This window comes from Brugia malayi (assembly GCF_000002995.4).
Source record: "Brugia malayi strain FR3 genome assembly, contig: Bm_v4_ChrX_scaffold_001, whole genome shotgun sequence".
Taxonomy (NCBI): domain Eukaryota; kingdom Metazoa; phylum Nematoda; class Chromadorea; order Rhabditida; family Onchocercidae; genus Brugia; species Brugia malayi.
Genome location: NW_025062479.1, coordinates 2206611 through 2225024, shown reverse-complemented (window position 1 = coordinate 2225024; position 18414 = coordinate 2206611).

Sequence of the window (18414 nt, the reverse complement as noted above, 5' to 3'; positions counted from 1 at the left end):
ACTCAGATTTTAATGGTTGGAAATCCTCTAAAACAATATCAGATGGTTGAGATTTTTAAAAGACGCTAGACATCACTGTAAACGAATATGGCCAAAATAATCTTTAACTTTTAAAGCTGGCTGAATAATTAAACAATGTCATGATTTCATCTTTAACAGAAATTATTATTTCACTTTTTTTTCCTTTTTATGTCCCAGAATTTTAATATATAAAACATATGGAAATTCGTTTCACCCAATATTATATTCTAATTAATGATTTCTCGAAATTTTAGAATTACAGAACCAAATATAAACATTTTTTAGGAAAAAACCCAAGGAATTTATATGATTCTTATTTAAAGAATACTTCCAATAAATTGAAGTTTATTCATAATAACAAGTCTAACACCATGACCCAAATAAACTTTTCAGATAATAGTATAAATATATTATCTTTAAGGTTGGAATTTATAACATTTGGTATCTTTACCTGTCTCAAACCTTTTTAAGCCATCAAATTTAACTATTAATGTTGAATGATCATCATTTGATACAATAATTCCAATATTTCGCATATTAATTTTGTGTAAATATGCATGTTATTATTAATTGTCATTAATTTGCTTCATATTCAACAATTTTCACTATTTTAATAATAATGATAGTGCGATAATATTTAAAACAGAAGAAAAAACAAGGAAACAAACAGGTAAGAATGATAAGCAATTATAAAAAAGGTAAGAATGATGATAAGGAATGCAACATTGAGAAAAAATGAGAAACAAAAATAAAGCGCAAAAAAGATGAAATCACTGATCATCATTTTAATCTGCTAATAATGTAATTATTGTTCATTAATTTGTTTCCTGTAAATTTTCTCAATTTCATTAATAATAATAACATTAATAATAATAATAATAATAATAATAATAATAATAATAATAATAATAATAATAGTAGTAATAATGAAGATTTTCTAGCAATAATAAATAATATACTTCTGCAATCAATAAGCAATTTTTCGAAGCAATCATTTTCAAGCTGCACTCAAAAAAAAAAAAAAAATGAAAAGAAAAAAAAATCCGGAAAATTGTATTTAAAAGTAAATAAAATGTATTTCCCAAGGGCTGAGAATATCGACCTACAAAATTAATAAATCTAACATTTTCCATTGAATCGTGCTAACTATTTATTTTGCACACAATAAAATTTGAAATTTTCGCAAGTAATTTTGTGCATTCATTCTTTTCGATTTTATAGTCTTTCTACTTTTTGATTGAATTGATGACTCATTTCTTGCAATTTTAATTTTTCTGCATGCATAAAACTGCAAAAACATATTCATTGTTGGTAAATAATTACATAAAGCTATATTGCATGATAGATCAACTTGATTATCTGATAATTATTTGTAAATTTCTTATTTGTTTGATGATTGTGTGGTTTCTTTTTTTAAATTGTTTTTTTTTTGAATTGTAAATAAATGAACAAAAAAAAAGTAACTGATTTCCTCTTTTTGCCAAGTTAACTAGGAATAACTCTTTTTTTTTTTATTTTCATTTTTACCTTTTAGTTTGTTTGTATGTTTTTACTTGAAGAGGTAGACGCAGCTGTCATTTTAGATTACCTGACAGCTAACCAAAAATTATTTCAAAATGCTTGAAAACACCGTAATTCTTTAATCGTCTTTTTTTTTCATTTTTTTTCTTTAACATACTAAATTATTTGCCATTGAATTGATCGAATTAATTGGCTATGATAATTTGAAAATGTTGAATACTGTAGACAAATTTTCTAATTAATTCTTCTTTTCAAGAAAAAAAAAAAGAAAAAACGAGGAATCAATGTGTTTTAAAATTATGAATTCCTGTAATTATATTAATTTGTTAATTTCTTTGTATCATTTTGCTTATTTATCATTTAAATGTTTAACAAATGATCATTAGACATATTAATAAAAAAAGAAATAAACAAGTAATAAACAAGAATTAAATTTACGATAAACATTTATTTTATCCTCCTATTTTTGCTTCCCTAAAAATATACCAAAAAATGCAATATCTGGTTTATGAATTGAACTAAAAAAACTAAGTGAAAAATTTTTTTCCTTTGTTCATTTGCTGGAAACAGCCATATATATATTTTTTTCATAGCTTGACATCTTAAAGAAATCAGGTGTCAATCAGTATTTGAGCATTGTCATTCAATATCTCTAAAATGACAATAAAAACGATGATATGAAAAATGAGGTATTCATGTGGAAAAAAAAAAGAAAAAGGAAAGACGAAAAAGCAAACTGAAAAATGTTTAGGTAAAAAATTAAGCACAATGGCTAAGAGAAAATTAGATGAAGGATAAAAAAAAGAAAGTATTTAATGAATTAACATTTTCTTTTGCATATCAATTTTTGATTGATTTATCAGTTTAAAACTTTAAGTTGTGAAAAGAAAAAAGAAAAGAGAAAGAGTTTTTCTGACATTAGAATTATTATAAATGATTTTAAAGCTATTAAAGAGAGAAAAAAGAAAAACAGGTATGCATAAAATAAATTACTATTATTGAATTATCTAAAAGCAGCTATTACTATTATTGAATTATCTAAAAGCAGCTATTCAATTTATTCATGTTATTGAGGAGAATAAGCCTAGGAAAAGCTAAGGTAGCTAATTAATTGACTCTATAACTTTCTTATTTCAACGTAAGTTTTTTTTTTTTTTCGCTTTTAGTTTTGAATTTCATCATTTGTTAGATATTATAAATTTGAACTATCAAAATATTTCATAATTTGTTACCCCATTAATTTAACTGGAAAATGTGTCATAATTTTGTTTCAGTCATTTCTCAAATGAAATACGATGAAAAAAAAAAAAATGAGAGAAATATAGAGAAAAAAATTTTTAAAAGACAAAAAACAAAAAAAATGAAGTTAAAAAATATAATAAGGGATAACAAAAAAATAAATTTAAAAGAAATAATAAATAAATAAACAAAAAATTGTTTTAATGGTTATTTATTTTCTCTCACACATAACCAAAAATTTTAAGTTATAAAATACAAATTTGATCAAAGTCTTTTTTTTTTTCATATCTCATCTTTTTTTTTCTTTTCTTTTTTTTGCAACAATCATTAATAATTAATAATAGATTTTTTCGTCCTTTTTTTCTCAAAAATTTGCAATAGAAAATTAAATAAATTCAAAGTAAAAAAATAAAATAAAGAAGTGATCTGTTTTGAAAATTTTTTCATGTTGATATTATTATCTGTAATACAATAAATTTTAAAATAATTCATTCAGAAAAAAGAGAAAAAATTTCTGTCATTTTTTCTTATTTGTTTATTCAGTTATTGAAAGTTATATGAAAAATTTATTTAATAAAAAAAAAAAGTCTATTTTTAATAAAATAATAAACTTAGTATGGATGTGATAACAAACTAATCAAATATGACAAATATGATAGAATGATTTTTAGCAAATAATATTAAAAATATTGAGTAAATCAACTGAATACATTAGCTAATATTGATTATTTGATTTATTGTTTACAATTTTTTTTTTTTTGGTTATTTATTTTTTAATTCTCACGGGCTCAACATTTATATATACAAACATTATTATGGAAATTAATGTAGATATTATTGCTATAACTACTTTTATTGATTAGAAATATTTTCTTTTTAATGTATTTATTCCATCTGCCATTATTTCATTATAATTTATTTATCATTTATAATAGCTAAATAATATTTTTTCCGTTTCCCTTCTTTTAAAAAAAAAAAAAAACGAGGAAATTTTTTCTTTTCAATTATTAATCCATTCAATTAAATTATTGGAAATGGTAGAATTATTATCAAAAACAAAATTATTGTCAACAAAACTCATTTAATTATCAGTTTATCAAATGATGCATTTCATCATTCAATAATATTTCATTTCATTAATAGCATTAATAATTATTATGCTAAGATTATCGTTTCCTAATTATTTACTATGAATATATTAACCATTAATTTTAATGATATAATAAAAAAAAAAAGAGAGAAAAAAAAAAGAGAGAGTAATTTTGTTTTTTTTTTTTTTATGCATCAAAATATTTAAATTTTTTTTCACCGTAATTATGTGAAAAAAAAGTTTTTTAAATAATCATAATGGTTTTTGTCGCAATTTTTCCTTTTTTTTTTTTTTTTTTTCAAAAAAAAAAATTCTCGCTTAATTGTTGTAATGACAACAATTAATCAAATAACAAATAAGCTATTTTATCTAATATTTTTGAACCAATGATCAAGTTAACAGTGGTGATTTGAAACGAGACAAATCACACATACTCATGGATCGTCAATCATTTTTTTACACCGTGCGAATCTAAAATAATGTTTTTAAATTTAAGTAACTCATTGAGACTATGCTGAGATTATTTATTTTTATGAATTGTTTTTTTTTTTCTTATTTTTAGTGTAGATATAGTCTTGTTTCAATGATTGGAATTACTTAAATTTGAAAATATTATTTTAGATTCATGGCTTATTATAAAAAAAGAAAAAAATAACTTTTTTTTTCGTCTGATTATCTAAGTTATTTCAATTTGAATTTCAATTTGAATGCTCGTTTAAAGTATTTCTTCTTAATATAAATTTGTTTGTTTCATTTGTGTAAATTGTTTAATATGAAAAAGAATATGTGAAAGGAAATATCAATCACACTGGTAATGAATATCAAATTTTCTAATTATTTAAATTAACTGTTGTTTGCTTTCTTACAAATATTCTCATCTATCTTTTCAGTATTGTTTAAATTATTTTTAATTGAAGAAAATATAAAATAATAAAAAATTCATTCCTTCTATCAAATAATTGTGCTAAAGCTGTATAAAATTAAATTTTTTTTTTTTTTTTTTTATTTTAGTATCAATGAATTTGAAGGAAACAAATAACGTGCAAATTGAATTTTCCAATAATCGGAAATAACATTTAGAAAAGAATTATAATGAAAAGAAAAATTTAATTTTGTAAGCAACGAATAATAGCTTAATTGAAATTAAATGTTGCAATAATTGATAACAAATCAAATGCAAATTAGTAGTGGATAAGTATCATTCATTAAGAAAATCATGCTTTATATGCATTTTCAAGCATATTATAAATGCTAATTAATTTTTTGTGGCGTAAGCAATTGCAATTAATAATACTTACTATTGCACTAATATCATTTTTAACTTTGACTATTAATTTTCCTATTTCAATTCTTTCATTTTTTTTTATACTTTTCTTTTTCTCCACTTTTTTTCGTTTTATGAACTATTATCATTAATTATCATTTCTTTCTCTTTTTTTTTTGGCTAGTAAAAAAGCAGTAAATGATGATAAGCTTTTGTTACCAAGCTGATACTTCCTATCATATTCACAAAATAATCTTTCCTTAATAATATAAGATTCAAATTTATATTTAAATTTTGTAAACAACGTGCATTTCATCATAAACACAAGAATTATGAACAGACATTAATTTTCTTTTTATTATGTTATTTACTATAAACAAACAAAAAAAAAAAAAAAAGGAAGAAAAGAAATTCAAATAAGGATAACGATATGTTAATAACAATAGCTTGTATTTTCTGTAAACATATTTTTATGAAATCTTATGGTTTCATCAATTTTATCAGTAACATTTAAATAATTTATGTAAAGTTATATACAGCACCAAGTTTTTTTTTTTCCTTTTTTTTATAACCAAAAAATCTCTTGACATTATATTTTAATATCATATCGTAATAACATTAAATTTTAACATCATATCATATACTTTTCGATAGTAACTAATTTTTGACTGTCGTTTTTAGAATTATGTCATATGTCGAAAAATATTTTATTTTCCTCTTCTATTTAAAAAAAATGAATCTTTAAAATGAAATCATTTTTGAACTTCATCTTTTCTTTTTTCTTCTTTTTAAAATTCTTTTTTAAAAAATCTATTAGAAAAAGAAAATTTAATTCAATTACATTAGGCGGTTAGTTTCTGCTCAATGGTTTGTACATCCAATTTGTTTACTCTCTGACAAAAACTTCATTTTCAATTATAAAATGATTAATTTTATAAACAAACCATACTAGCGATAACTAATTAAAATAATCGTAATTTTTCAAAAATTTTAATGAATATTTTGTTCTTTCTAAAAATTTTTTCTAAATAATAAAAATTGGCGGAGTTTATCCATTCCTTTTTTTTTTTTTCTTCTTGAGTGATAATACTAGTGGTGAATTTAGGAAAAAAAAAAGCTTGAAATGCAAAAACAGATATCATTTTAACAAAAGTAGAAAAGAGAAAAAAGAGAAACAACAACTGTTAATCGTTGCGGTGAACAATTGTTGTTGCTAATTGTATTAATTTTATTTATTTATTTATTTTTTTTTTTCACTCTACTTAATATATAAAAGCTTTTATTTGTTATTATAAAATTGTATAAATAATTTTAAATTACTAATAGAATTATTAGATTCATAAATAAGCACTAAAATTTTTGGGAAAAAAATGAGAAATTTTAAGATGAAACAAAAACGTTTTACTCAATTTTTTGTTTAATTAATTTTCGTTTTCATTTTACAATTCCATCACTTTCATTTCACATATATTTTGGCAATAAATAAAAGATTTAATGAAGTTTTATTCAAATTTATATCGAATATCTCATACAATTATAATTTACATGGGTTGTCTTTGATATAATATAAATCCTTTTGAGATGGCTAGAATTTAAAGTTGAATTGATCCATATTTTTTTTTATGAATAATTATGTAACGTAGTATTATTTACAAAAATTTCGCTAACTTCTGTTACATATGCAATTTTGCTAAATTAATTTGAAATCATTTCCAAAATTTTTCAGAATATGATACGTTAAATTTTAACAGTTATGTTTTTATTTAAAATTTGTAATTATTATTTATAAAGCTTTTGCTTTTATACACTAGAAAAATTGTTTACTTTAACGTTATTTTGGTATGTGTAAAGCGTGCAAAATTTATTTAAATTTCAAAACTTATATAATCAGTGCTTTAAAAGAAAAAAAAATTTTTTGTTTTTCTCCTTTTCTTATTAACTCTATTTTTTTTTTTTTATCTTGAATTTTAAAGTATTACATTATTTACATTGGTGAAAGTTTCAAATTAGAAAATGTATCCTAAGATATTCATTTAAATGTTACAAACCACTTTTTTTTACACAAATGTTTGTTTGAAAACTTTTTGTTTGCATATTGCAGTTTCACATTTCAACAAATAATTTATGGAAACGGATTTATTTACATGCAAAAATTTTTGCTTTTTGCTAAATTTAATATGTGATAAGTAATTTGATATTATGTTTCATTTGTCCTCTTTTTTCTGAAAAAAAAAAAAGAAAAGGTTTAAAAATTCTATCAACTTGTTAAACTTTGCAAAAATTTTTATAAAAATTTATTTATCTTGTCTTGTATGATGAAAAGTTTTTCTAGTGCTGTAGGATGTAAAAATTCTCGACGATTTTGCTTTTGTCTTATTCAATTTATCTTATTAAATTTATATATAATTATATATATATATATATATATATATATTTATATAAAAGTAAATATGAATCATTCTAAGCTTAGAGAAAGATTAGCTTATCTATTATTAGGTATTGAATAATGAATGTTTATTTGCAAAGTAGAAATTTAACATTTTTTAAATAAGGAAATTTTTTCCTTTCTTTTGCAACATTAACAGCGATGATTACTTTTTTAGTAGGAAAAAGAATTTTTTTCTTATTTTACAGCTTTATATATATATTCTTTTTTATTTCATTTTTTCTTTTTTTTTTTTTGATTACGATATGAAAATTTCCATTTGTTTTATTTTCTAATTTTTTTTTTTTTATTGGAGCTTACATGTAGCAGTAATTTAGGCGATACTCAAATACTATAATTAATTGTTTTGATATATCTCAGGTGTCATGAACACATAATGATTGTTTTATTACTGATTAAACGATTTTAAATTTCCTGAAGTATGACTGAAATGCGGTTTGTTGTCGGAATATATATCATTTCTCGGTTTTTTGTCGGAAATCATTAGTAATATTAAAATAGTACTTCAAACAAAAAAAAAAAAAAAACGAAAAGTTGCTTTTGCTATTTCAGAATTGCTTTTTTTTCCAATTAGTAAAATATTTCGTAAACATAAATTTGAAAATTTTAAAACTTAAAAGATTGCTTTAATTAATTATGCAAATGTGATTGTAATAAAAAATTTTGGGGAGAAAAAAAAAAGCACAAACAGAATTTATGCTAGAATGAAAAAAAAAAAGAAGAAAATTTGAAAAAAAAAGTTTAAAATTTGATTTCTTTTTTTTCTGTTTCTTCTTTTTGCTTTTGTAAATCATCAATAAGTTTTTTTCAAATATCATTTTGTTAAAAGTTTTTAAGTTGAAATTTTACTTCTTTTATCATTGTTTATGTTATTTTTGACTATTATATTGTCAAGAAGTCATTTAAATGTTTTGGAATTTGTGTTTATTTTTGTTTATAGCATTGCGAAATACACATCAATGTCATTGCTAAATGACTAAATTAAACTTTTTTCAAGCAACTCTTTAACAATCAATAAATTCCTCTGAGATATTTTCCTATTTAAAAATATAAAAGTAGAAAAGGATGAAGAAGACGAAGAAAAAAACTTAAATTAACTTAGACTCAACATTTTTAATAATTTTTTATTCCTCTTTCTTTTTTCTTTTTTTGTTTAATAGCTGTCTTTATCCAACGTTATCTTTGTTTTTCGAATATTTTGGAAATGAAGAATTGTCAGAAGCTAACATAAGAGTCTGAAGAATCGTCATTATGCTTTATCGAAATAAACTTCCACTTTTCGCACGCTGATCTAACCAAGTTAACTTCAAGCTTTCCCTCTATAATTCAAAATAAAATCTCTGTCTTAAATTTTCATACTCTATCAAATTTTTGCTATTCTCAGCTGTATTATCACAAGTAACAACAATAATAAAAACAGTAGTAATAGTGATAATAATCATAATAATAATGGTAACAATAATAGAAATAATGATAATAAAATTAATAATAATAATAATGACAATGATAATAATAATAATAATAGTAATAATGATAATGATATTAATAGTAGTAATAACAATAATAATTTTACTCTCGTGCTGAAATTTTTTTTTATATTGAAATTATCATTGTATTCGATGTTGTAAAATTAATAAAAACGGAAGAAGAAAAAAAAGTTTCAATAAGAATAAATTGTAAATAAAAATTATTGTGTAATTATAAATAGTTTAATATCAAAAACATAATTTTCTATTATTACTGATAATCACATTCTTACAGAAATATATATTTTTTAACTGATTAATTATTTTTCTATATGTTCAATAAAATTCAAGTAAAAATGCTAACTTTATCTTTTGTTTCTTCTTTTTTACTAATATAATGCTTTATTTTAAAATTGCTTTTTGTATTTATCGTTTGCTCTTTTATTTCATTTTATCTTTTTGAAGAGTATTATGTAAACAAATGCTTTTCTTTATTTAAAAGAAAAATTTTTTAAAAAAAAAACAGAAAAAAGTTTTTTCAATTTTTTTTTTCAATAATTTTATCTCAGAGTAATGTAAAATCCATGTTTTAAATTTTAAATTTAAGAATAATCAATAATGACCTATGATCAAGCGAAAAATATAATTTAAAGACATAAGCGATGTCGAGAAATAAATAGAATGGATAATCAATTTTGGTGATATACCACTCTTCTCGTACTTTTATTCTTTTGTTGCAAATTTAATTTGAATATTTTGTTGCTATCCGATGAAGAATTGTGTATAGTTTTGTTGACGGGTTTTCTTCATTTTAAAAAAAAAACTTTTCATATTAAATAATTTTAATTTATATATTCTTAACTTTTATAACATTGATTTATTTTCTCTCAAAAGCTATAATTCTGATTGTAACGCTTGACATCTAATCTAAAACTATTTCTGATCAAAAAAAAAAAAAAGGAACGATACGTATAACTTTAACCCATATATTTCTAACTTTACATATTGTAAAAGATAAATTGATAAAAAATTTTTATTTCAAATAATCTCTCGAGTTTAATTTTGATTATTTATTTTAAAGTTATTAAACATACAATAATATTTTTTGCTTTATTTCAGATTTTATGAAAATAATTCATTATATTTTCAATCACAGCTATAAGAAATTCATTTGACAACAAATAATGGATAATTTCATGAAGAGTGGATATGTCAATCCCAAAACTATTTCTCCAAAAAATTCCGGTCTAAAGCAAATATCCTGGCGACAACATTCACAGCCACAAATGGGTTCTAATATTACGGAGGATTTTAGTACAATACGAGAAATGTTAGCTCGAAAACGATCGTTACCTCGACCACCGGTTGCAACGTAAGTTTTTAATTTTTATAGAAACAAAACAAAAAAAAAAAAAAAAAATGAATTTAGAAAAAAATAAATGGAAATTTCACAATGAAAAGTTTAAAAATACTGAAGAAATGATTTATTAATAAACAAAAATATATATATTTTTTTTGGTAATGCTGAATAAATAACCAAGGAAATATGACTTCTACCAGATATTTAAATTGAATTCAAATATGCAAAACTACTGCAACAAAAAAGAAAAAAAAAAATGGAAATTCTCTTCAGTTTGTGATTATTAAATAATTAAATCAACGTGATGTCATGCTTAATCTTCTACAAGGAAATGATAAAACTTTTCATTTTCACTTTTCTTAAAAAAACGAATTTATTGAAATAACTTTTTGTGTTTAATTTTTGCATTTTCTACTACGAGAATGTTACTGATGAAACAAAAGAGAAAAATGAAATAGAAATTTGATATTACTATTAACATTTTTAAATGTTCTTATTTAAATTTTTCATCTTTTATTCACAGTATTGAATTTTAATATGATTTCAGCTTTTTTTTTTTTTTTTTTTTTTATCCAGAATTACATGTAAATTTTAAATCTCTGTTGACTGAAATAATTTTCCTCATGTTTTTCAATCATTTTTATCTCCTCCTCTTCCTTCCTTATGATTTTCATTCATCATCAAAGTTAGAGTATTTCTAATATGATATAATAAAATTTAAGCAAATCATTCAAAACTATAAAAGATTTCAACTAAATTGTATGCCAAATTACATTACGTTTATATATATATAAAAAAGAAAGGAAGAAAGATTATTTGAAATACTAATAATCGAAACGACAATGTCATGATTATGATTTGCATTAAAAACTATGTTCTTCTAAAGTTTTATAGAAAATTCTTAAAACAAAAGAACAGAACGAAAAAGTTTAATGCAAGATGTGATATCATTTGTAAATGATTACATTGATTCATCATATCTTTTTATTCAATCATCAAAATTGGTGCAACTTCAAGTGTTTCAATATCTTAGCAGGAATTTTGAATTTGATTATCAAAATCTAAATTAAAATTTGATTGCAAAATACATCATTTTTTCTTTTTCTTTTTCTTTAAAAAAGTAAACAAAATACAAAAAAAAAAAAAAAAGATTTTCCGAATTTTTTAGTGTTAACACTGTAAAATAATTTTCCATTTGTTTCCATCCACAATAATACTGCAAAATTGTGACTAAAATTTTTCATTAAAATAATTTTTACTTTTTGCTTTTATTTTTTATGATCAATTCTTTTCATTAGTTGTAAAATTTTAACTTAATTTTTATTATTTTTCTGAACTTCACATCCAGACATATTTCACACACATACACTGATTAGATGTTTCACATCAAATATCACAAATGACATTTCAATTACACCAACACAGATTGATATTTCAATTTTAAAAGGACAAAGAAGAAAAATCACAATCAGCTGATTTGTCATTCTTTTTTCCTTTTTATTTTTTATTTTTGCAAAAATCATTTCGAAATATGAAATTGTATCTTTTATTAATTTATCAAATAATTTAATTTTTAATAGAAATTGATTGATAATATCAGCATTGCAGTGTTCCAGTTGTGCTCCAACTGATGCTTTTCTTAGCATGCATTTTAGAAGAAAAATATAATTTATAATTATCCATTATAAATAAAAATGGATTGCATTGAATATCGTAGAAGTGTGATATTTTAGCTTAATTGTTTAAATTAAGCTTATCATATTGAATTATCTACACCTAATTAATTAACAGTACTTTTGTATCATATTGATTTATCTAATTAATTAATTAGCAGTACTTTTGTACCAGTGAAATATCAATCTGTGATAGTGTAAAAGCTTTAAGCATTAAAAAAAAACTATCATTACTGCTATTTTATTCAAAATTTAATTATTTTGATACTTTTTCACTTAAAAATTGATTTGTTGAAATGTTAAAAAAAGTTATCAAAGCAAAATTATTTTCTTTTATCACATAATAATATGTCTTACAAAACGATTTCGCACTCTTCTAATACATGAGAAGGAATTATTAATTTTGTAAGATTAATTATGATGAAATTAGCTCTAAGTATTTGAGAAAATTTTTTGCAACTGATAAATTTTTAAATTTTAAAAAAGTTGAAGGAAAAAAAAAAGACCAAAGAGTTTAGCATCAATTTATTGTATACAATAAATTGAAATTTAAATAGAAATTACAGTTAAATTAATTGCATATATAATACAAAAAGTAAATCGCACTGCAAAATATTCATGTCACAACCATTTAGATAACATTTTGCACTACCTAGTTACTTGTCAATGTAAAAACTTAAAATTGACAACTCATTTATCATGATTTTCCAGTATCTTCCAATGTTGTTGTTTCTCAAAAAAAAAAAAAAAAAAAAAAAAACGAACTTATTAATGCTTAGTTATTACTTTCTAGTAAATCAGGCGCAATATTGAGATTGAATTATCATTTCTTGAAATCTAATTTTGTTTCATTTTTCTTTTTTAATTATTAATTTTTGTTGGTGTCAAAATCACAAAATGCACAAAATGAAGGTATGAATTAAAAAATTTTTCATGCAGTTATCAATCATTTAATAAATGCTTAATAAGGACGAAATTAATTGTTTAATTATAGTTAAATTACTCAATTTCCACAATTTTATTCCTCATTTTCTTTTCTTTAACTATTTTTCTCTTTCATTTTCTAATTTATAGTAATATTAAGCAACATGAAGCAAAATTTTAGAATTTTAAATTTATTTCCAATAACGAATGATTTATAGCAAAATTTCCTGAAGAAAAAAGAGTGAATTTCAAAATTATTCATAACCTCTTACAATCACAAAAAAATATAAATAATTTTGGAATACGCTTTTTTTTGCTGTTATTCTAGGTATTTGCGCAAAAATTTTTGAAAAATTTTGGTTGAAGAAATTTGAAAATGATAAATTCAACTATAAAATATCTTTCACGTTTACACCAAAATTACACAAATAGTTTTCAAATAATTGAAATCAATTTTTTGTTTTCAATATTTTTTACAAATAATTTATAGCTTTGTTTCAGAGAAAAGAAAAACAAAAAAACTGTCTTTACTATTTTATTCACTTTTTCTTTTCAACCAAATGAAAAAAAAAAACGAAAATTTTACTTTGTAAAAGTAAAATCATCAATCTGAAATGGAATAATCATTAGTTGTTTGCTAGTAGTAAAGCAAAGCTATATTGAGTGGACTATATCAAAAATATGAAATCTATTTAAAAATAAAAATTGATCAATTATTTTTTTCTGCTTATTTATTATTTCTAACTTTCGTAATAAGTTTGAAAAGTATGAAATTTATGCTCAATTTGAAGTAAGTTTGATTTTTCAAAAGCCTCTTAATGATCGTCAAAAAAGAAAAGAAGCAAAAAATTGCTCATTAATTGAAGTCTCATTAAAATTAAATTGTTTTTTTCTTCTTTTTTTGTGGTTTTTTTTTTTTCTTTTTTTTTTTTTTTTTGGTACACTTTAACATCAATCTATTTTGCATGGAATTTTTCATATTTAATTTACACTTTTGGCTTCAATTCATTGTTATAATTAAGATTTATGAATATAATTTAAATTTTTAATCATATTTCCTACTGAGAACTAAGAACCATTCTCCATTATGAGAATTAATATAATGTATTTGTTTTTATTGTTTTTTTCAGATCAAATTTTGCTTCATTAATATTTTTAAATAGCATATTTTATCATTAAAAATTTCACTTCTATCATATTTTAATTACAAAAATTTATTTGTTAAAAATAACTAATTTTTTCTTGAATTAATTTTTTTCTAATCACTAATTTTAATGATTTAATTTATTTAATTTATACAAATACAATGATTATTTTAGCATTATTGCAACATAATAATATCGTTGATATGGTTGAAAAGTCCTTTTTTTTCTTTGGTATGAAAAAATATGACAAACATTTTTAATAAATCCACTAAAATTACCCATTTTAAATATCTGCAAATTTCGCCAAAAATTGGAAAAATTAAGAAAAAAGAAATGGTTTAAATCGTATCTCTCAGATCTATTAATTACACTTTTTAGCAGAAACAAAGAAATAAAAAATAAAAACGAAGAACGAAGATTCTACAAGCATTCTCGAGAATGCCAATTAATACTACCAATGTTTTTATCATATTATATAGCAGCACTAGAAAATAAGTCATATTAAAAGAAAAAACATTTTTGCAATGATTTTTATTAAATTACTGATTTTTAATTTCACTTTAGCACCTGTTTCTTTTTATCTAACAATTTCAAATGTTGTTAGTTAAAGTTAAAAATGAAAAAACTAACAATTGTTATTTGAAAATATTAATTTTGTTCTAGTCGACATGTTGATCCATCAATGAAAAATGATTGAGAAAACCAGTGCTAACTTTTAAGCCAACTTTGTTAGTTAAAAGAAAACAATGCTAGTAGGACTTTTTTTTCTCTCTTTTTAAATCAGTAAAATATGGATAAATTTACTTGAACCTGAGCAACTGACTACTACTTCCTTGTTCTATTGAATTTTCAAAATTAAACTAAAATTATTGATTTTTCATGAATTAATCTTTATTTAACAATGATTTGAAATTTTCATCACAGATGTAAAAATTAGCTGCGGTACATTGGAATTCAAAAATAAAAAATGATTTGATCATCTTTCTAACATTTAATTATAACGATTAGAAGACACACACAAAAAAAAAGGAAAAAAAAAAAACGAAAAGCAAAAATAAAAATTATTTGTAACAATTGTTGTGGTTTTTAAGTAATTCAGATGAATAAATTAATAAATTATAATGGTAGCACTAAAAAATTGAAAATGTAACGATGCTTTAAATTAAACAAATCTTTTCTGTTAACATTATTAACTAAGGATGCAAACATACTTTTTTTTTTCACTTAAATTTGACAAAAATTAATTTTCGCTTCTTTGAAATTTTAGATTTTAAAAAGAAATTTTCATTAAATTAGCTCTTAAAATGATATTGTTATTAATGATAAATTCTACTTAAATTAAATGATCTCTTCTCTATTATTTATATTAATTTTTCATTGACTTTTTTTTGCACAAAAATATATACGGAGAAATAGAAAAAACATCTTTCATTTCAAAGGATTCAATTTTTTATTTCAAAAACAATGTTTATGATATAAATAGTATAGAATTTTTTAAGCTAACGAACTTATTATTACAAAATATAGAATTCATTAAACAATAGCTATTATTTAATAATTTTTAGCTAATGGACTTATTATTAACAATTATTTCAACTCATAAGTTGATGGCATAGAGCTAAGTTAAATAGTATAGAATGTTTTTTTTTTTGAAGACCATAATTTTAATGCAATCATAGGACATAGTGTAATCATATCATTTGAAATAAATGTCTCCTATGATAGTGTAATCATATCATTTGAAATAAATGTCAAAAAAAAAAAAAAAAAAAACCTGATTATTTATCATAATGATAATGATGATGTTGCATATTTGAATAGTAACAAATAATAAATAGCATAATTTGTGATAAAGATGACAAATAAATAAACCTTATCTGTTATCATTTAAACTATCATTCTAGATTATTTTGTTTTCTGTTTTCTGCTCATCTAATATTGTTTGTGAATAAACTCTAATTATATTTAATGATCTTAATTTCGTCATCCTACCATCTGCTTAAAAGCAATGGATTTTTTTTTTTTTTTAAATTCAGACCTAAAAATGCTCTCATAATCATTAACTAACTATAGACTTCATCCCTACAGAATTAAAATGATGCTTAAGAAATAATTTAATCGAAACCTTCCAGTAAAATTGTTTTATTTTTATTTTTAGACTCTTTTCATTTTTCTAAATGTTCATTTATGCAACTTATTGAGCAAAAAAAAAGAAAAAAAAAAAACAAACTTAGATAAAATGATTAAAAATGAAACTTAAAACAGTTGGAAATTTTTCGATCTAAATTTGCATTTTCTTTTGATAATTCTAAAGATTGATCAATTCTTAGATCTCAATAAAGCTTAATTTCATGAATTTGCATTTATATCCCATTGCAAATATAGTTCTCTCATTATTTCTTTGAAAGTTTTAACTTTAAAAAGAGGAACAAATGGAGAGGGAAAGGAAAAAAAAAAAAAAAAGAAAGCAAATAAATTACCTTTATTATTTAGCCGTATTTTTCGTCATAATGTTTCCTTTTCATTAAGTAGAAATGAAAACTATAAAAGGCAACTTGAAAAAGTTAGCAAAAATAAAATTCTATTATACTTTTTGCTTTCATTTCGTCAATTGCCAACTTTTTTTTTTTTTTTTTTACTTTATCAATTGCTAACTTTCCTTTATCATTTCTTTTTCATTCATTCATTGATCAAGGAATATATTTCTAAATAACTTTATACTATTTTATGATCAATTAAATCAAATAAATTTTTTTTCTGTTTGTTGTTTTTTGCAGAATTATTTAATTTCAAGACAATTTACATATTTAGTAATTAATATTTTGAAGAAAAAATAGAAAGCAATGTAAGAAAATTAGTATTATTATTAGTACTATTTTTATATGTATTCAATCTAGTATAATCAATTACATCAATGTTATTCTGCAAGTGATACATTGATATTAAATTAAATTTATTAAAATTATATCTTGTTTTACTTGCTATTATATATTTCATCGATTTTATGCTATTTCATATGATTTTGAATTCCTTTCACTTTTTTTTTTTTTTTGTTTCACATTAGATCAATATTAATTATAAATCCTACAATCTATAAATTACCTCCGTACTTTCCAGATATTAAGCATTCATTTAAACAGTAGATGAAATTTGAACACTTGGAATAGTATCAAATTTCAATATACAATAATAAATTTAGTATAGTTATTTGTATGTCAAATTTTCAACTATTGTTTAAATAATATTTCTGCATTAATTTAATAATAATATTTCCTAAATTTCATTCGAAATTAGCCTAAACTTATTCCGAAACTAATAAAAGTAATTTAAAAATTTACATAATATGATTGGTAGTATTTATTTTGCCTTCTTTATGCATTAAATTGACATTTATAGCATTTTTCCATGTATTAGTGAAATCGTTTATTTAAATAATAGAAAGATGTTAAAATCACTCAATTACTATAACATGAATGCTTCGAGTTTAGTTTATATTTTTTTTTAGAAAAAAACTGAAATTACAAATAAATTTTTGAATTTTATCCTTCAGTTTAATCAATGAGTATTAAAAACTTGATTTAAATCACGAAATATATTTTTTGTTCTTCATAGGTAAAAAAATGATCTTGAAAATTTAAATTTTACTGACTTATTAAGAAAAAATAATTTCTGTTGTTAATATGGTTGAGAATATATATATATATATATATATATATATATATATATATTAGATTGCTGGAACTTTTCATAATGGTTGTGAATTTGCAATCTGAAAATTGAGGAAAAAGCAAAATACTTGATGAATAAGAAAGTTTAATGATTTGCATAAACGAATAGTACGAAAATTTTTCGTTTAAAATACCATAATTAAGTTTAAGTTGTAGAAGAGGATGAGCAATAATTTTGTTTACCAATCGTTTCATCAGAAACGTTTTTCATATTGTTTATTTACCCTTCTTTTTCTTTTAAATTGAACTTCCTAATATTATTACAGAAAAGATGACAATATTGAATATTTCTTCTGAAAGTACTCTTTTCTTTTTTCCGTTTTTTTTTTTTTCTTCATAAACACATCTTTTATTTTGTATTTTTACACAAATTTAATTTTTTGATTTTTAAAATTCTTTATTTTTCCAATAATGTTTATTTTTTAATTAATTTGCAAGTAATTGCAATCCATGAATATTTTATTTTAAAAAAATTCAAACATTTTCTTCTTTCTTACTTCACTTTTATATAATATTTAAAATGATCATTGTTTCATT